Source organism: Rousettus aegyptiacus, unplaced genomic scaffold, assembly GCF_014176215.1.
Source record: "Rousettus aegyptiacus isolate mRouAeg1 unplaced genomic scaffold, mRouAeg1.p scaffold_m13_p_17, whole genome shotgun sequence".
Taxonomy (NCBI): Eukaryota; Metazoa; Chordata; class Mammalia; order Chiroptera; family Pteropodidae; genus Rousettus; species Rousettus aegyptiacus.
Window position 1 is genome coordinate 44369017 of NW_023416292.1, and position 22258 is coordinate 44391274.

General features: G+C 39.3%; 1 pseudogene; it reads left to right on the plus strand.

Moving 5' to 3' along the window:
• The first annotated feature begins 11480 nt into the window (after positions 1-11480).
• On the plus strand, positions 11481-14709 carry LOC107508874 (annotated as a pseudogene).
• Positions 14710-22258: the final 7549 nt, after the last annotated feature.

The window sequence follows — 22258 nt, forward strand, 5'->3', positions numbered from 1 at the left end:
TCCCTTTTATAAATTTCATTTCCATTTTCATGGTTTTTTTTCCTCTTTTTTAAAGTTCTCTACACTTCCTAAAAGTTCATTGAGCATCTTTATAACCAGTGTTTTAAACTCTGCATCTGTTAGATTACTTGACTCCATTATATCTGGATCTCTGTTCTGTTCTTGTCATATGATTTCTGCTTCTTTGTCTTCCCATTTTAGTTGCCTTTCTGTGTCCGTTTCTATGTACTAAGCAAAGCTCCTAAGTCTCCCAGTCTTATTAGTGTGGATTTGTGAAGTAGGTGTCCAGTGGCACAGTCCCAAGAGGGGTTCAGCTGCAGGCCAAACTTAGTCCAAGCCTCTACCCCTCTGGGGTAAGGTTAAGATTCAGCAAGCAATCCACACATGCTGTGCTTATAGTTGCCTCAAGAGGCTACACCAGAAACCGAGGCCAGCTGCCTCTAGGGTGAGTCCAGGAGCTACTCAGCAAGGAGCACCTGACTCTCTGAGGATATACTTGGACGTGGCTTGGGTGGGGCTGCGAGTTGGGGGAGTTGGGGTTTCAGGGAATCCTCTGGGCGTAGCACCCTCTGTTACCCAGTTCGACAACATCACGGCTGAGGGGGCGCTGTGTCCTCACACTGGTATGGGGGAGGACTCAACAGGGAACAATGGATACCGCTGGCACTGCTTACTGAGTGAGTCTTGCCTTGGCCCTCACTCCAACAATGTCTCCCTGTAAGTCCCTGGTGTCCCCTGTGTGCAGCCAAATCGGCACTGGTGCTCAGAGCGAACAGGTCCTTCACCATGAAAGTCTGCTCGCAGACATGGCCCCTTTAAGAGGCATCTGCTGCGGCCGCAGCCTCTGTTCTCCTAGCCAGCCGCTCAAGCCCAGGCAGCCTCATGTTCTCACTCCATCCTTCCTTCTTTTGATGCAGGGTGATTTCTTGGATTTCTCCCTAGTTGTATGGCTTGTTCATCCCAGACGATTTTTCCTTACTGCTGCTCCTTGTTTCCATCACAACTTTGATTTGGTCACCAGAGGGAAGAACAGAACCTCTATCAACTACGCCATATTTTTCCTCCATTCCACTTTAATTTGAGAAGGGAGCAACGAGATTGAAGTAGGCTTTTAGACTCCGGCCTCCTTTCGCATCTCTGTGTCAGGCCTTTTTTCTTGAGCCTTTAGAACCTCTGGCTTCGTCCCCCACAAACAGCATTTCTCCAAGCCCTCCTCTCCCTGCCCCCACTTCTCAGTTACCTCCAAGAACATGGGCATGACCCCTCCCCGGCTCCCCTAACTCGCACCCTTTTCCCTTCTGGCCTAGGCTCTTACATATTTTTTACACTGTTGACTATTTTCCTTATGCTATGCTTTATATCTCCATGACTATTTCGTATCTATCCATTTGTACTTCTTAATTCCTTTGCGCTTTTTCACCATCCCCCCAACACCCCTCCCATCTAGTAGCTCTCAAAATATTCTCTGTATCTATGAGTTTGTTTCCATTTTTGTTGTTTATTTTGTTTTTTAGATTCCACATGTACGTGAAATCATGTGGTATTTGTCTTTCTCTGACTTAGTTCAGAGTCACTCTGACTTACAGGAGCCACCTGTTAAGCCACCTGCCACCTGTTAAGATTCAGTAAGCAATACACAGATGCTGTGCTTATAGTTGCCTCAAGAGGCCACACCAGAGACTGAGGCCAGCTGCCACCCGTGTGAGTCCTGGCGCTGCACACATAGATGTGGCTTGGGTGGGGCCGTGAGTTGGGGGAGATAGAGTTTCGGGCAAACCTCTGGGTGGAGCAACCTCTGTTATCCAGTTTGATGATGTCTCAGCCATGACAGCGTTGTTTCTGTTCACTGGGAGGAGGGAGGGATCCCTGGTGACCCCTGAGCAGCTGACCCGAAGCTGGTGCTCAGAACAAGCAGGTTCATCACTGCGAAAGTCTGCTCATGGACGCGGCCCCTTTAAGAGGCATCTGCAGCTGCCACAGCTTCTGTCCCACTCAGCCACTCAGGACTGGGTAGCTACATGTCTTTGTCCCCTCCCACCTCCAACTGTAGCAGGGTGATTTCTTATTTCTCTCCCTGGTTGTAGTGCTTCTATTCATCTAGATCCCAGGCAACTCTGCTTGCTGTTTGCTCTATGTTTCTGTCTCAACTTTGATGTGGTTGCAAGAGGGAATGAATGAAGCTTCTATCACCCATGCCATTTTTAATATTATACACTTTATAGTGAAAAACTTTTGAAAGGGAAAAGATAATCTTTCCTGATTATTTCTTAATATTTACTTAAGTATTAAGGTGGTAGCACTTATACCTCATAAGCGTTTTCAGAAGAATTTTTAACTTTATTAAACTCTCCATAATGATAATCGAATGATGATTGGATATACTTTAAATTTTTGCACTATGTAAAAATCTATTATTAAATGCAACTGTTATTGCAATCAGGAAAAAGGAAAGGTTAATGAAAAACTACATCAAATAAGAAAAAAGTAAGATCGCTGAGGATTCAATTCTTCAGAAATGAAAGTTTGAGTCACCCAACATGTAGAGAACCTTGGGTGGCTGAAGTCATGGCTGAAAGTGAAAGAAAATGGGGCATAGTTCACAGAAGAAGAAAGTTATAAATACTAACTATAGTTCTCTTTAGGTTCTATAATTTTTTAATTAGTTTTGATCATTTATATTTTTCTAAAATACACTACATTTTGTTCAACTTTTCTAATTATTGACATAAAATTATGATAGTCTCATGGTTTAAAAAATACTATATCTATAGTTATATCTGCTTTTCATTCCTGATAATGTTTATTTTTGCCCTCTATCTTCTATTCATCTATTATGTGGTCTATTTTAATATTTTCTTTTTACACAGAAGTTTTTAGTTTTTTGATCCTCATTATTTTTTCTAATTCTTTCTTTTTCTTACTGTCTTTATTACTTCCTTCCAATTTCTTTAAGTTTACCCTATCACTTTTTTGGTAGTTTCATGAGTAAAAACTTTAATTTACTTATTTCCAGATTTTGTTATTTTTTAATAAATGCATATAAGTTTATAAATTTTCCTTTAACTTAACTTCACTAGTTCAGATGTATAGTACATTCCAGTCCTTCAGGTACAAATATTTTGTTATTTCTCCTGTAGTTTCTCTTTAACCCATACTTGGAAATTTGGTTTTAAGTTTCCAAACATTTAGATTTTTTAAATTCTTTTTACCGTTTATTTCTGATGTGATTATTACAATATGGTCAGGTAATCTGATTTATATGACTTTAAGCTCTTAAAAATTATGACTTGGTTGTAGGATAAATAAGTCTTAGGGGTGTAATAATGTGCAGCATGGTGACTATAGTTAGAAATATTGTACTGTATATTTGGAAGTTTTTAAGAGAATGTTGTTAAGAATCTTAAAAGTTCTCATTGCACACACAAAAATGTAACAATGTGTAGTGATGGATATCAAATGAATTTACTGTGATAATCATTTTGCAATATATACACAAATATCAAATCATTATGTTGTACACCTAAAACTAATACAATGTTATATGTAAATTATGACTTCTTTAAGGTTAAGACTTTCTTTGTGACCTAGTTCCTGGAGTGGGAATAGGATATGGTAATATTTGAGATTATTATTGGCGTTAGAAACAAAATAGACTTTTAGTAACCAAAAGTTGTTAAATGTGCCCAAGATTTCATTAAGGGTCAGGAAAGGGATATTTTGACAAAGTATGACTAAAAGCATTGATGAGCAAAAAATAAAATTTGTTCACACATCAGCCACTGAAGTGAAACTGCTCAATAAGCCAGTAGAGCCTCCATACATATTTGTTGGGGAGAAAAATTATCCAAGAGCTCACATCTTCCCCAAATGGTCTTATATTCCAATTCTCTTTTGCCTAACTCTTCCTAATTTGAGAGATCGTTTTCTTTTCTTATTTTGTTTATTCAATATCATGACCTGCTTTCATTTCCAATATAGTTTCTGTAAAAATTCACCGAGATCTCAAAGAAGGGCATCCATTTCTGAAATCCAAGCTTTCTTACTTTCTGAGGGTCCTCTGAGGGACTCAGAGGATGTGTTTTTCTGACATTTGGAGGACCAACGAATTCTGCTTCCACTCTCCTCACCAAGGAAGCATATGTTCTCAGGTCTCCAGCTGCGGGGAAGAAAACCCAGCATTTCTGCGGCTCTATACTAACTGCCGCTGAGTGTCAGTCTTGAGTTGCATTGCAGAAAAAAAGCCAGGCGAGCAGAGCAAACCCGAGAGTGAGGAAAAAGTAAGGTTTAAGGAGATAACACTGAGTCATCAAAGATCGACCATTTTCAACCAAAATAAGTGAAGGAAACCATAGCAAGAGTCTGAAAAAAACAGAGGTCTCATCACAAGTTTGAACCAAAATTGCCCAAAGTGCTAACATAAAGTTGATACAAAAGCATCTCTCCCTCCCATTTATTATCACCAAGGTGATACAGTCCGCAGTGAACTGAACATCTACCAAAGGCAGTCCTCTGCTGCTGGATAGGCTCCTGCATGCACCCATCCCTTGTACACCAGCACTTCAAAATAAAGTCAGTCCTGCTCTGCAAACCCTCTGGTGTGGGTCAATCCTTCATTCCCCCTTCTCTGCTTCTGTAACTTAGTGACTTAGCACTGCTGGAGGAAAGCACAGTGTGGGAATTTGTGTTTCCACAAATGTATAATTTTTAATCTCAGTTCAGCTTGTCGATCCTTTTCCCTGTGCAAGAATAGGTCTCTCTTCTCCCTTCTCTTTCTCTTCAACTAGTATTCCAAATCTTCAACCGTCTCTCTCATTCCTAGCAGATGATTTCCTCCACCCATAGAGAATATTGAGTCCCTCAGGTCCTCACTATCCTATCCCACTTCATAAACCTCCTGCCACTCCCACAGCCTTGTCTTCATTCTCACCGATTCTCACACATGTTCCACCAGTGGCAAGGAATAAGATAGCCACCCTCCTGTCTCCTCCAAGTTTCTCCCAGGACTTTGATTCATGAATCCATCTTCATGTCTCTATAAACTCTTTACCCCAAGATTGCTAATGTAACAAGATAGAGAAATATTGGATTCTCTTAGCCAATGGTATGAAAATTCTTCTTGATGATTTGTCAGAAAAATTAATTGATAAGCCCATGGAGGTTGAAGGTGAGAGTTTGCAGGGGCCTGAGTGTGGGAAGATCACTCAGCTCTACACGAGGAACATAACTCTCTGCTCTACAGAAGCAAGAGGGAGTTGGGCAGGATGGAGACGGAGCTAGCAGGGTGGCAGTAGGCAAAAACGGTTTGCAGTGTAACCGCTCTCTAGGAGCACACCCAGACTTCCTTAAAGTGTCTTAACTTACACGAGTCTTGATTATATGGATTACTATTGCCATGAGTATGTAAATCTGTGTAGAAACTGGTGGAAGGGCTGAGATTTGCACTGAGGTAACCTGGGATAGACCTGAGACCACAGGTAGGGATGTGTGAGGGGACACAGAGCATGAGGGAGCAAACTCTCAGGAAGTCACTGGGACCGGGGAAGGGGCCCTGGATTTTGACTTTAGATCAACTCTACTTATGTCTTCCAGAGGCAGTTTCTTCCATTCTAAACAAAAGCCTCTTCACCCTGAGCCCTTTGTAGCTCCTCTCACTTCCTCCTTCTGTCCTTATGCAACCTTCTTGAAAGTATGGTCTAAACTCTTGGTGGCAGCTTCAACACCTTCTGTTAACTTCTGACCCGTCTGCCATCTGGTGACTACTCTCACCAATGTCATTTACGATGTCCTTGTGAAGACATCTCAGTCCTTATATTACAGGATGTCTCTTCCACAAGAAGCGCTATCGATAACTTCCTGGTACCTCCCACCTGTTCTCTGTCTCTTCCTTTGGCCTGTGCCATGAGCTGCTCATCCTCTTTTTTATGCTTCAGTATTGGCATTGGTGCCTGAAGGGCTACATTTCAACCAGTACCCAGAATTCTTATGTTCACTGGACTAGGTGGCGGGGCAGGTGTCTGTTGAATTGAATTTGACTACAGCTGAGTTGTAAAGAAGATGGTACTGTTAAAATCTGATAAAAGAAACAATTATGAAACCAAGTAAAAGCTTTAAAAAGGTTGGAAATACTCTTGATAATGTTATGGAGAATATTCTGAGAATAAAAGGAACAATCTAGTTATGGGGGCCAAATTGAAATACAGAGAGAAGGTGACATTGTGAGAAAAGATACAGGTGTTCAGAGGGAGGAAGAAATAATGTTACAAAAATGAAACTATTTGTGTAATTTAATAGAAGGTAAGACAGTTCCTTGACAGGAAAAAATAATGGGAAGCACTGTGCTACATAAATTCTACTTGGAGTGGTTTATACAGCCATTTATCATAATCCATCTGGATCAGTGAAATACAAATGGTGTTCTTTTTATTAGTTGTGGTGGAGTCAGTATCAGAAGGCATTCAGATTATGTTTGCATTATATTCCAACAGGAAAAATCACTCAGTTCACTAGATGAGTATCATCAATAATACACAGTAGGGCTTTCTAAGGCACAATTTGCCTGGCGTGTTGGACCAGATTGTCCTCCTCTGCAGACACATGACCCTTCTGTGGAAACGTTTGTCCTTATCCAGCTATTCACACAACCACGCTAGAGTTTCACTGTAATCCTACCTATTCTTAGAATTGAGGGTAAGAAAGTTCTATTTTGGAATGTTTTCAGGAAAATGAATCAGAGGAAATGCCAAAAGAACTAAACTACATTGTCACAGCTGTTCTATAACCTGTGCTGTCCATTATGGTAACCATAGCCACACAAGGCTAGTTAAGTTTAAATGTAAATTCATTAACATTAAATAAAATAAAAATTTCAATTCCTCTGTCTCACCGGCCACCCTCAAGTACTCAGTTGTCACGTGTCTACTTCAGTGGAGAGTGCATATATAGAGCATTTCCTTCACTGCAGAAAATTCTAAGGGCAGTAATGCTATACACACACACCCAGTCATCAGTCAGGGACAATGATAAAAGCATCAAAGTTTCTATGTTAGTGCAGGAGCCATACACAAAACTTTGGGCCTCCATTCCATAGTTTTAATAAGTCTGATTATCAGGTTTTCTTATTAAATTAATGTGTTATTAAGATGTTTTCCCCAGGAGTATGTCAATCATCAATCACTGAAGTCATTAAGAGACGTTATAACATCTCCTTCAGTGAAAAATAGTTTGAACACTGCCCCTCTTCAAAGCAGGTGTATAGAGTTGTAAATTCAGGAAACTCCTGCATTTTCACGGTCTCCATAAAGAGAGCGTTAGCATATTTGTACTTACTAGATCCTAATATGTCAGGTCCCAATTATGCTGTTAACTAGGTAAGTCATTTACCTTCCCTAAGACTTATTTTCATAAGTTGAAAAAGGGGAATTATAATGTGAGTGTCACAGAAGTTTTGCAGATTAAATGAGATAATGCATAGAAATGGGTAACATTCATAGACATGGGTAGGAAAGGTTAACAGTAATGGTCCCATGGCAAGTTAGGTCAAGGATTAAAGACTTTAATGACCTCTGCACCTCCTCCTAGGAATTTCTTTTCCCACCAAAGATGCAGAGGCAGAAAACCCCGCCTCTTCCACAAAGTGCGCAGAGGAGAGACCTGGTTCACAAATAGCTATTTGTGGAATTCATTTTGTGAGAACATACTTCTTACTGGCTTTCCTTCATTGTTAACTTCTTATATTACTATAGAATATTTGTCAAAACTTAGAAACTAATATTGGTATAATATTATTATTACTTGTTTATTTTTTAACTAGAAAGTACCAGCTACTTGAATCAGAATCATCTTGGATACCTGTTGGAAAGACAGCTCTTTAGGGTGCATCGCAGATCCACTGAATGTGGGCTTAAGGATCCACCTGTCAGCAACTTCCCCAGGTGGTGATGAGACAGTCAAACAGCCTTGGGTGGGGCTTAAATATCATAACAAGTGAATGGAGACAATTTCAATAGGAAAGATTGAGATTTCTAATGGGATGGGGTGGGAGCCTGGTGATACCCGCTTTTGAGCCAGACCCAGGACTTTCCCAAGTAGGTGGAAGGAAGCAGCTTCTCGCAGTGCCTGAGGGAAGACCAGATGGAGGCCCAAGAGCTTCACTCTCCAGATCCTAACACTACCCCTGAGGAACCAGACAGTGTGCTGGGGGAATGGCCCTGCCCACACCTTCATCCACTACCCTACAGGATGAGAACCTTCTCTGAGAACCCAAACACCCCTTCGGGTTTACAAATGGAAATATCTGGGGACAGAAGGAACTACTTCAGATGCCAGGGAGCCAGGCTTGCTGTGGGTGTGTGCTTTGGGTCTAACAAGAGCATCTGTTTAACCATCTTTTCTGTGTCCCTGAGATAGCTGCTGGCCTGCACCCCAAACATCTGAAACCTCAAACAAGGGTGCTTTGAATGTTTTTATATTAAAGGAAATAATTAAACCTTTTAGTTAAAAATAAACAAATAATATTATACCAATGTTAGTGTCTAAGTTTTGATGAATATTCTGTGGTAATATAAAAAGTTAATGATGAGGGGAAATGGGTAAGAAGTATATGGGAACTCTCTCTTCTCTCTTTGCAATTTTAAATCTGCAGTTGTTATAAAATTAAAAGTTTAGGAAAAGAAAATAAACTAATGAAAACCACATGCGAGGCCCCCTGGAGGGTGTGTCTCAGACCCCACCCCTTCTTTGAGCTCTGGCCTCCCTGGCAGAGGCTTAACTCCCATGACTTGAGATTCCCTCACTCGGCACTCCTCAGGATAGTGGCAGAGCACCAGCTTTCTTTCCTAGTGGTGTGGGACTTTCATATGTAGCCTCTACTCAACCCTTCACGCCAGCCCATCCAAACCACACAGGCTGCTTCTTCCAGCCCCAGGGAAACTATTTCTATCTAGTTAAGACCTTAGGATTGAAATGGTGTGGAACTAATTTGCCTGCATCTAAGATTTGGCTTGAAATGTGTTTCCTCTCTATTTATATTCTTTGCATATGGACCTACTATAAGCATCACAGTAGTTGGCAGTTGGGTGAGGGTGGAAAAGAAAGAAAATTGAATGAGGCTCATCAATTTTACTTGAAATATTTCATAAGGGCACAGTGTATTGACTGACCAATTAATTCATTGAATGGACAGTGGGTTTTTAAATTTGTGCTCCACCATTGTGTAGCTATTAAGAGAATATTGGGCCCCTTTAAAACTACCAGTTAAAAGAATATGAAGGAATTGGGAGGAAATATTCTCTTTGTGAGGAACTCTGAATGGAGTGCATTGTGTGAGGCCAGAGGGAAGCTTCATTTGGAGAAGATTCTAATTGTTTTCTTCCTTATGATGCCAGAGAAGCCGACAACCAATATTTTACTGCTCAAAAAATAAAAGGCTCAACTCATTTCTAACACAGAACTCAAGAGAACCTAAAAGAACAAGTTGAATAAAATGTTTCCTTTTTATTTTCTTTCTGAAATAGTCAATCTGGCATGTAGAAGCCAGGAAATAATTAAACCTATTTATTTGTTTAATATATTAAGCACACTACACTAGTCCTGTGCTTGGTTCAAGATATGCAAGGCGTGGCTCCCATTTAAGCAGCATTCAATCTACAAGTGTGACATATGTTAAAATGACTTCAATATGAGGGAGTGGTTCTTAACTAGAGTAATTTTGCACCCTCACACCCCACCAATTTAGCAGTATCTGGAGGCAATTTTGGTTGTCACAACCACCAGTGGGGGTGGGGACGGGGAATAATGCTACTGGCATCTGATGCTAGAGACTAGGGATGCTGCTAAATACCCAAAAATGTACAGGACAGCTCCCAAACAAAGAATCAGCCAACCTGCAATGTCAATCATGCCAAGATTGAGCAACTCTTTAAGGTTTCTTCAAGGTTGAGAAAACACTATAAATACATTATAATGCAGATGGTGTGGTAACTCTGTGTAATACAAGCTGGGTGCTCCAGAAGAGCAAAGAAGGAAAGATCAGTCCAGTTGGGAAACCAGAGGTTTTAAAAACCCTTACAGTGGGTTCTTCTGTGGTCTAGGGTATCTCACTTTTTCCTGAGTCTTGCAGGTCGTATAGAGTTCCTCAATACTGTATTTCTATATTTTAGTCAATAACTAGCTGGTGAAAATCCTTGTGTGGTCATGTAACTTAACACATCTCTGTGTCTGCTTTCTCTGCTGGAAAGTGGCAGGTTTGATTCAGAAGCCCCCTCCTGGCTTTGAATAAGTGACAATTCTCTCTCTTTTTCTGCCCGGCAACCATGTATCTCATAAAACATGACTCTTAGTCACTGGTAGTTAATCCGCTCCTGTGAATATCAGTCTCCCCAACATGCACGTAAGTGCAACATTTTGCTTATAATTTCAGGGGATCCAGAGGTTCTCTGAATCCCTGGACCCCTCTTGGATCCAGATTTAGAATTTCTGCTCCAAATTTCCTGAACAACAAAATCTTGGTTGGGTCATCTGATCCTTGGAAACCTGATCCAGCTGTGTTCCCAAAACTACCAAGCTCTGACTGTCACATGCCACACTCACCTGTCTCTTTTTTTTCTATCATGGAGTTATTTTTCATTTTGCTGCTGTTGCTTTACCAAAATTATTTTAGCTGATCTCGTGACCTTGCCAAAATCCTGCTTACATGGCAGATGCTCTAACATGCCAAGATGAGGTGTCACTACTTTCTCTCAGTCCTAGAGGATGTTTTTGATGGGTTCCCTCCAGCTGAGGGAACTGCTGATGAATGTGTCCCTGAAGCCATAGGAGAGAGGATCCCTGTTTGGAGGGGCTAATAAAAGACCATGGGGGAAGTCTACTGAAAGCCAGCAGGGTGCTCAAGAAATTATATCAGAGTGCATAAAACATGGCCTGACTCCACCCGGAAGAGAGGTGCCAAGAACTGCTTCGCCAATGTGAACAGGGCCTGGAGACCCTGGAACTAACTATACAGTTCAATCAGGTCACCACACATCACTCTTGGACACTGGAAGTGTAGGTAGTCCAAACCGAGATGTGCTATAAATGTAAAATGCCATCAAATTTTGAAAACTTATTATAAATAGAGAATATAAATGTTAAATTAATAATTTTTATATAGAGTCCATCGTGAAATGATGATAATGAGATTAATTTATTGAGTTAAATAAAGTATATTATTAAAGTTAATTGGACCTGTTTCTTTTTATTTGTTTAATGTGACTATTAGGAAATTTCATATTACACATGTGCCTTGGATCTAGGCTTACATTATATTTCCACCAGACTGTGCTGGTTTGAAACTTGATGGAGCATTGCCTGAGGGCCAGTTTTAACCCCTACAGAGATTCCTTTTCTATCAAATCTAAATGACCTGCTAAAGAACCAGCCCAGATACCTGGAACACTTTAGAGAAAGCCTCAAAAGTCTGGAATATTGTCCTAATTGTTTAGAGCATGGCCTCTTCATGGGTGCTACAGATTGAATGTGTGTATCCCCTTCAAGTTCATACATTGAAGCTCAATGTAATGGTGTTAGGACGTAAGACCTTTGGGATGTGCTTAGGGCATGAAGGTAGAGCCCTCACGAATGGGATGGGATTAGTACTCTTATAAAAAAAAATCTACAGAACTCCTAGTCTCTTTTACCATGTGAAGATACAGGAAAAAGACAGCTATCTTTGAGGAAGTGGGCTCTCCACCAGACATCCAATCTGCTAGCACCTTGATCCTGGACTTCCCAGACTCCAGAACTATAAGAAACAGTCATGTTTTCTATAAGTCTCCCATATTATATAATTTTTGTTATAGAAGCTCATATGGACCAAGACAATGGTAATTGCCAATATTGATGCTATGACCATAAACTCTGAGTCAGATCTCCTTGAGGAAGTTGATGACTAAGCAGCAATCATTGCAAGGACTTTTAGGGAATACCTAAAGTGTAAGGGGCAGAGCCCAAATATTTTGCAGGGAGATGCCTTGAGACTACGTAAGTATCAAATTTTTTACCTACTAGTTTTAGCTTTCATGATGTTTCTTGACTCAATTTATTATTATTTCCATGGTTAGCAAATAGTGATTTCCTAATTCCAACATTTTTTCTATTAGTTGGAATTTTACTATAAGGAAAACTTGTTTATTTATTGCAATTTGGACTCATGGAAGCATATTCAGTATTCAATAGGTTACACTTTGTAACTATCATTTATTTTGAAGGTCAAACTGACCCAGATTTCATCTGTAAAAGCCTCATTTAAGCTAACTCTAGTGTTCTTTTTGACATGTCCCCATCATCCTTTGAGGTGTCCCAGATAATCTTGTACTCTCCTGGCCCCATACTCAGAGTCAGCCATTTCTCCATGAAGTCCTGGTTCATTTTAGTGAAGAGTGGTGTTTAAATGCCAAGTTCTGGGCACCAGGTGTGCCGTTGGGATGTTACTGATGCTTCTATGCCTCAGTGAACAGAGCTAAGGAATATATGTGTGTATCTACATAATACATGAATAAATGTTGACATATTTATTTCTAAATCTATATATCCAAATATATTTTGTACACTTAATGCTCACACTAACTACCAATTCCAATTCAAAGGTACAGCTTCGTTCTAGTTTTCTCCCTTTTCATATTGATCACTCCCTCCTCCCACAGTGGGAAACTCGGCTCCCATTGTCCTTAATATATTTACTTATTGGCTGCATACACTACTCCCCCAATTTCATGTGGGCAGCCTCCTAAGTCCACTTGGGCTCAAACACCCTGTGTTTGAGGCCATAACCATGGCCCCCACATGAGTGTTCTCCTCCACTTCCGCTGGCTTTCATACATCACGCACACCTAGACATGGATGCTTTCCTCACTCCACTCAGGCTGTATTACCTCGTACTGGTCCACTGCCCACCCCTGCACAAAGGCCTACTTCAATCTGTGCTTCCTAATGACTTCAGACTGAATTATTCAGAAAGACAGTCAAGCAGGCAGACATAAATAAATTAAAATATATTGGAGCATAAGAAAATCTATTTTATAGTTCTTTAGAACAGCCTAAAAGGTTCCGCACAATCTCATCCTATCTACCTGTAGTAGAATCAGGTGAGTGCCATGTAAGAGCATGGGCTCTTAATGTTCAAGTGTATACTTTGAATTTACAAGAGAAAATTTTCATTGAAAGTGTCATTGTGAAGCAGAATATTCGTTTGCACTGATATTTATAGCCTTGTGCAAAAAAAAAATCTCTGTTTAGCGACGTCAACAAAATGTTTAGTGTTTGAGGTAAAACATTCCCTCCCCCCCCCCCCAATGAAATCTCCTAAAATGACCTATGGGTATGAATCAGAGTATAGATCAATTAATCTTGCTAAGAATACCTATAATATTGTAGAGGAGCAGTTGAATAGAAAGTACCCTTTCTCCAGAATAAATTAAAACATGAGGAAACACTACATCTAAGGGAGAAACATTGTGAAAGGGTCTCAAAGTTCTCCTGAAATATGGAAAACATTAGTCAGGTGAAAAAATATTAGAAAGAAGAATTAGAAATACAAATGGCAACACATGTAACTATTTCAAGATAATGTATATAATAACTTATACAATGGTTGTCCAGCATATATGTAGACTGAGCAAGAAATATAATGTGCATAGTATATCCTCCGAAATGCATAGAAACTGAATATTTTGGACATTTACTTACTTAAACTAAGACATATTGTTAAAAATAATAGTTACGGTTTTTACTGGTTATCAAAAGACATATATTCATTATAGAAAATAAAAGAGACCACAGAAAAAAGTAACAATTACATATATACATACCATTCAGATTTAACTCATTAATATTTTGATATATTTCCTTTAGATCATATTGTTTATCTATATTAAGTGGGATCATATACCATATACATTGTTTATATCTTCGATGTTTTTTCCCCACAATGATATGTCACAAACATTGTCCCATGACACTAGATACTCTATGAAATCATAGTTTTAATGACTGTATAATATTGTGTTGTACATGCACTGTAATTTACCTAACTAGCGGTTTCCAATTTTAGCTATTAGAAATGATGTTGGGTGGAGTCAGGTCCTGGTGCTCGAGGGCCGAGGCCATCTCCTGGGCCATGTGGCGGCCATCGTGGCCAAGCAAGTACTGCTGGGTCAGAAAGTGGTGGTGGTGGTGTGCTGTGAGGGCATCAGCATTTCTGGAAATTTCTATAGAAAAAAGGTGAAATATCTGGCCTTCCTCTGCTAGCGGATGAACACCAACTCATTCCGAAGTCCCTAGCACTTCCGGGCCCGAGCCACGTCTTTTGGCTGACGGTGCGAGGCGTGCTGCCCCACAAAACCAAGTGGGGCCAGGCTGTCATGGACCGCCTCGAGGTGTTTATTGGGATCTCGCCCCACCGTGACAAGAAAAAGCGAATGGTGGTTCCTGCTCCCCTCAAGGTTGTGCGCCCGAAGCCTACATGGAAGTTTGCCTATCTCGGGCGCCTGGCTCATGAGAGTGGCCTAAAGTACCAGCCAGTTATGGCCATTCTGGAGGAAAAGAGGAAGAAGGCCAAGATCCATTACCACAAGAGAAAGCAACTCATGAGGCTACAGAAACAGGCTGAAAAGAACGTGGACAAGAAAATTGACAGATAACACAGAGATCCTCAAGACCCATGGACTCCTGATCTGAGCCCAATAAAATTGATGCTTAATTCCTCAAACAAATAAACAAAAAATGATATTGTAATAAACATTTGTATATAAGTCTTTGCTTCCACGTATGATTATTTTTTCAGGGTAAACTTTTAGAAGTGGAAATTGAGTTGCTGGTTCAAATAGTGTACAAAATTTATGTTACTATCATAATTTTAATTATATATAAATCAATAGTATATGCAGACAAGAGTAATACACTTTTATGAAGTATGTGACAGTTATAAATATAATTAATATATATTTTTAGCATTTTGGTTAGCTCGTGTACTTAATAATCCCTGGGAAATTAAAGAAAAAATTGTCCCCCAACAGTATCAGAAAAGCTGGATTATTAGTTTGATCCTAATTCCATGGGCTCCCCTTGGCTTTTGTGGTATTAAAGAAATTATGGCCTCATATTCACTGGCAGAGCAAACAGTAAAATATATATTTTGGAATATCTGCTTCCTATCTGGTAGGAAGTTGGAATTTAAAAATCTTTTAAAAAATATTTCAGAACAGCAAAATACAATAAACTTTGAATTAAGAATTAATTGGGCTTTTCCCTACTGTTTGATCGCTTTTTTTCAGACCAAAAAAAAAAAAAAAAGATTGCTACACAGAATACAATTAGCTCTTAGCTCTTAGTCTTGAATAATTTTAATGTGTTGCTTAGAAGTCAGACTGGACCAGATGACCTTTTGAGATCCTTTCCAGCTCAGTAATTCCAACTTTTATATTCAGTTAGCTTTAACTCAGAGAACTTATCATCCACTGCTCCACCAACCCCTTTCCCCTTTACCACCCATTTTCTTCATACTTTAATTTGCCTTTTACACTCAAAGAGGGTGTCTGCCAACCCTCCATTGTTGTAATCATGGCAATATTACATCATGAACATTAATCGAACAATGATGGAAACTAAGGAGCAGAATGCAAAGTGCAGTAATTCTTAGATAGTCATAACTGTGGAACATTCTTAGAATATTAACAACAATTTTAAGGTCTTGGTTTAAAATCTGATACAATATGAATATACTCAAGAAAGCAAGAAAAAAAAATCTCAAATGCTTAAGCCTTAAAGTACAAAAAAGTCAGTACTCTTTTTCATTCAAAATCTTCTCAGGAAAGATCAAAGAAAAACTATCACAATGTTATATATTATTTATCCTTTTTGGTTTACTAAATGATAGTTTTGTAGTTTAACAAAATTCTTGTCCTCTATATGAATCTATTGCTCTAATACACTCTGTAAATCATTTATGTTCATTTATTTGATTAAGCTTTCAGTTGCTGCTGGTGTGTGTGTGTGTGTGTGTGTGTGTGTGTGTGTGTGTGTGTGTGTGTCAAGCACTACAATGGTCATCTGTTGGTTGGCCACTACATTTCCGTGCCCTACTTAACCTTTTCCAACAGCCCCAGCTTTACTTCCACCTATTCCCAACTATCCTATTTCAGGGATGAAACAAATGACATGTATTGGGCCAAAGAGGATATTCTACTACAGTGACTATAGTGATTAGATCAGAGATGAACCTATGAGCCAACAGTGAATTTCAGGACTTTTGCGGTCACTTTTGGAACACATTTATTTCTTTCTGCATAGCTTGGAATATAAAATTAGAACTCTTATTGATACTTTGCCACCATATAGGATACTAGCCTCAGAATGAATCCAACACACGAAAAAGGGAAAGCTGAAAAAATTTAAGAGAAATTTAACCCTGATTGATCCACACCTGAAAGAATAAGTTCCCTTCGTTGCGTAATGCAGTTTGAATTAAGCTTTCATTACCTGTCACTGAAAATATTCTAAGGGACACAGAATCTCGGAAGTGATTATGATCTTGGGAAGCATGGATGAAGCCAAGTGGTTCTCACCTTCTTTAGAAACCATGCCTTCTAGAACCTATTGGTTAAAGGGAGATTAGGGGAAGTATGGAGAGAGAAAAAGTCAACCTCACTGTGATGGTTAATTCCATGTGATAACTTGACTGTGCTAAGGGATTTCCAAATGGCTGTGTCTATGAGGGTTTTTCTGAAAGAGATCAGCAACTGAATCAGGAGGCTGCATAAAGACCATCCTCAGCAAAGCACGGGGGCCTCATCCGATTTGCTGAGGGTCTGGATAGTACAAAAAGGTGAAGGAAGGGTAAATTTGCTCTTTGTTTGAGCTGGGACATCTATCTTGTCCTGCCCTCATGGTGCTAAGACTCTCAGAGTTGGACCTGGACTTACGCCACTGATCCTCGTCCCACCACTAATTCTTGGGCCTTTGGACTCAGGCTGAATCATACCACGAGCCTTTCTGGTCCTCCAGCTTGCAGACAGCCGACTGTGGGGCTTCTTGGTCTCCATAATTACATGAGCCAATTCCTATAATATATATGTATACAGCCACATATTCATATAGATATAGATATAGATATAGATATATAGATATATAGGACATATATATCCTATTGTTTCTATTTGTCTGGGGAACCCTAACATATTCATATATTTTAGTTTCACTCATTGTTACTGCTGTTCTGCTTATTGTTCCATTAATTATTAGGGGATATATGTTTAATCCCCAACAATGATTGTGGATTTGTCTATTCCTGCCCTTAGTTTTGTCAGATTTTTGCTTCATGTATTTTGATGCTCTGTTATTTGGCACATATATGTGTATTATTGTTATATTTCACTGAAGTATTGAACTTTTTGTTATTATGAATACTTTCTCTTGTCTCTAGTAAGACTTCCTGTCTTGAGGACTGTTTCGTTTAATATTAATATAATCACTCTAGTTCTACAATGAAGAAACTTACAGAACGTCATTTATTGCATTGTTTGTCAAACATCTTTTTTATAAAACTTTTTAAAACATCTGTTGAAATAGGACTTGGGAAACATTAGCCAGTATTTCTCAGGTTTTTTTTTTTTTTTTTAGTTTTAAAACTAAGATTCTTTATGAAATCTATGCAGTATAAATTATAGACTTAAACATAAGAGTGAGACTCAGCTTATAAACTAGGTTAAAGCAGTGAAATGCAAAGTGTGTATATAAATCCAGAACTGGTACAGTTGACAGAGTAAACATTCTAAAATGGTATTGCCTTGTGTGAGGTAGCCTCCATATTCTTTCTGAATTTGGTTATTTGTGGAGTTAAAAAACAACTTGAGAACTTACACGAACAAAAATTCTCCCAGGATCTCCCATTAATTCATTTCACAGACTTTGAGAGCCTATTATGTGTCAGGCACTGTTCTAGACACTAGCATGATAGATGACACAAATGTGTATCAAAATCATTACTGCTTGTAGTGCAACCTGAGCTTGTAGTGAAATTCTGCTAGCCACCAGGAGAGGGCAGTAGTGGTCATCTTTTTAAGCAGCATACTGGGATATAAGCAGCACATTAGGAATAAATTGAAATACCACAACCTCTTGAACCCAACCCATAATTAGAGCTACTCTGTGGTGTTGATGTGTGACTTTGGGACAGGCATTTAACCTCTCTGGGGCAGAGTTTCCCTATCTGAATAATGGTTATAATAAAAGCACCTACTTCATAAGTTGTTTTGAGAATTATCTGAGAAAAGACATTTAAAATGCTCAGCATGAAGAAAAGGATATTATTCAGTATGGTTGATACAGTTCTTGTGCCATTTGACATAATGTCAATTTGCCAAAATATGAATGAAATCAGAAGGCTAAAAGTAGTATTTCTTAATAGAGCAATAACAATATTAACTATAGAGAAATAGACCTAAACAACTAAAAATATAACGAAGGATGCAATATAACCTTAAAGTAATCTGAAAGAAAGCCAGAAAGTAGGCATATTTTGAATATACTTTTTCCATAGGTCACTTTTAGAGTATCTCGATTACCTGATAACTCCCTAGTTGTACTCACTTAAAGTTATTGTGAATTATTTGTAGATTTCCTATTGATCGGAGGGGTAGTTGGGTTGCTAAGGGAGTTCCTAGCTAGATAGCCAAGGGAGCCACAGGACTATCAGAAAGAGAATAGTTTGATTTAAGCTTATCATCTCTTAGACAAAGGAGACAATTGTTTCAAGACCTCTGGACTTACAAAATAACTCAGTTAAAATGAACCAGAATTCAGAATTTCAAAGCATCAGAGTCAGCTTATTTCATTTCTAGAAAAGATATGGGGGAGAAAAACGGGAATGGAGTTGGGGGTGAGGGGTGGGTAGATTTAAGGTACTTTTATATGTCTTTGAGAACTGCTTAAACAGCAAAGATTCCCCAAACAGGGACGGTAACTTCTAGAGATAATCTAGATATGCAAATATAGGGTTTATTGAATGAATTCATCCCCATGGGAATAAATAGGATGCTTTGGGGTACAGATGTTGTCAGTAAAATCTCAAGACTTCAGTTAAAGAGACAAAGTGTGATTTTCTGGCTAAGATGGTGGAGTAAGTAAATGCCGTGTTTGTCTCCTCACTACCACATCAAAATTACAACTAAACTGCAGAACAACCATCATTGAAAATCACCTGAAGTCTAACTGAACAAAAGTCCTACAACCAGGGACATACAGAAGAGGCCACCTGGAGATTGGTAGGAGGGGTAAGACATGAAATAGGCTGGTCCCACACCTACATGTGGTAGCTGAAAATCGGGAAGGATATTTCAGTTGCTAGGGTCTGCCTGGAGGAGTGAGGGGTCCTGGCCCCAGATGGGCTCCCCAACCTGGGGTTCCAGTGCTGGGAAGAAAAGTCCCCATGGCTTCTGCTGTGAAAACCAGTGGGCATTGTGCCTGAGTGAGAAGAAGGGCTGTGGAAATCCCAGGTGCTCCTCTTAAAGGGCCCATGCATAGACTTACTTGCTGATGAACTCACTCTCGCTGGGCTCCAGCACTGGAGCGGCAGCTCAAAGGACACTAGGGACAAATGGGGGAGGAACTAAATTGTCTGGCTTCAGGGCAAGGGGTGGAGGGGCTGTGTTTGGCCTGTGGCGGGGTCCCTCCAAAGAGACCTTGGTGCTGGCACACCAGATGGCTGTGGACTGAGTTGGAGCACTCCCTGGGGCCATGTCTGAGGATTACACGCCCAAAGGGCAAACTGAGCAGGCACCAGAGCCCTGCTAAAGTGAATCCTGCTCCATAGGGTCAGCCCCTGCAAAATACTCCTCCACTGTAGTCACCAGCCAGTCCTCACAATCAATCAGCTCAAGGGTCAATCCCTCCTATTGATGCACAAACAGAAACTAAAGCTCAACTACAACAAGATGGCACATACAACCCAATACAAGGGACACACATGGCGTACCTGGCTCAGGTGACCAGGGGACTGTGCCACTGGGCCCATAGGACTCCTACTGTATAAGACCACTTTACCATGACTGAAAGACACAGGAGCTCTATCTAATGCATAGAAACAAACACAGCAAGGCAGCCAAAAAGGGGAAACAAAGAAGCATGTCCCAAGTGAAAGAACAGAACAAAGCTCCAGAAAAAGAATTCAAGAAATAAAGACAATCAATCTACCAGATGCAGAGTTCAAAACACTGGTTATAAGGATGCTCAAGGAACTTAGGGGAAGAGCAGCTGAACTGAGTGAGAACTTTAAAAAGAGACAGAGAATATAAAAATGGAGATAGAACACATAAAAAAGAATCAGTCAGAAATGGAGAGTACAGTAACTGTAATGAAGAGTACCTTAGGAGGAACCAACAGTAGATTAGATGAAGCAGAAGATCAAATCAGCGATTTAGAAGATAAGGTAGCAGAAAACACCCAGTCAGTAGGGCAAAAGAAAAAAAAATCCCCCCCAATGAGCATAATTTAAGGGGCCTCTGGGACAACATCAAGCATGCCAACATACACATCATAGGGGTACCAGAAGAAGAGAGAGTGCAAGAAGTTGAAAACCTATTTGAAGAAATATTGAAGAAAAACTTCCCTATTCTGGTGAAGGAAAATAGATATACAAGCCCAGGAAGTGCAGAGTCCCAAACAAGATGAACCCAAAGAGGCCCATACCGAAATACATCATAATTAAAATGCTAATGGTTAAAGACAAAGAGAGATTCTTAAAAGCAGTGAAAGAAAAGCAGTTAGTTACTTACAACAGAACTCTCACAAGATTGTTAGCTGATTTCTCAGCTGAAGCTTTGGAGGCCAGAAGGGATTGTCATGAAATATTCTAAGTGATGAAAAAGCAAGGACCTACAGCCAAGATTACTCTACCCAGCAAAGCTATCATTTAGAATCGAAGGACAGATCAAGAGCTTCCCAGATAAGAAAAATCTGAAGGAGTTCATCAACACCAAATCAGTATTACAAGAAATGTTGGAGGGACTTCTTGAAGAAGGAGGAGGAGGAGGAGGAGGAGGAGGAGGAGGAGAAGAAGAAGGACAAAAAGGAGGAGGAGATTAAAAATATAAAAAATATGAATAATAAAATGGCAATAACTACATATCTGTCAAAAATTAATTTATACATAAATGAATTAAATGATCCAATCAAAAGATAAGGTAGCTTAATGAATAAGAAAACAAGACCCTTATGTATGCTGCCTACAAGAGATTTACTTCAGATTAAAAACAACAACAACAACAAATACACAGACTGAAAGTAAAGAGATGGAAAAATATATTTCATGAAAATGGAAACAAAAACAAAAATAAAAAGCTGGAACGACAATACTTATACCAGACAAAATAGACTTTAAAACAAAGCCTATAACAAGACAAAGAAAAACCCAATAAGTTCACTTCTGGGCATTTATCTGAAGAAACCCAAAAAACTACCTCAAAGGGACATGTGAATCTATATGTTCATTGCAGCATTATTTACGGTAGTCAAGATATGAAGTCTATCTGGGTGTCCATCAATGGATGCATGGATAAAGAAAAGGTGGTACATACATACAATAGAATATTGCTCAGCCATAAAAAGAATAAAATCTTGCCACCTGCAACAATGTGGATGGTCCTAGAGGGTATTGTGCTGAGTGTTGTAAGTCAGACAGAGAAAGACAAATGCCATATGATTTCACATACATGTAGAATCTAAATAACAAAACAAACAAACCGAAACAAACTCATAGATACAGAGAACATTTTGATGGTTGCTAGATAAGAAGGGAGTTGGAGGGGTGAAAAGGGAAAAGGATTAAGAAGTATAAATTGGTAGTCACAAAATAGTCATGTGGATCTAAAGTATAGCGCAAAGAATATGTCCATATATTGTAATAACTATGTATGGTATCAGATGGGTTTATCTGGGTGATCACTTGTAAGTTATGTACATGTCTAATCACTATGTTGTATACCTGAAACTCTTATACTGTTTTATACCAAATGTAACTAAAAAATAGAAAATTACTATTAGAAAGATACATATACTCATAAGCCTCATTCCATATTTTGGTTTGAGTGCTCTTGGGTTGCAAGCTGTCTTTTTGATGTGTGCACAATAAACTTTTCTTAATTACTAAAAAAAAAATAAGAAGAAGCAGCAGCAAAGTGCATTTCTACTTGCAGTCCAAAACATCTTACACTTTTCCTTACTAACCACTAGT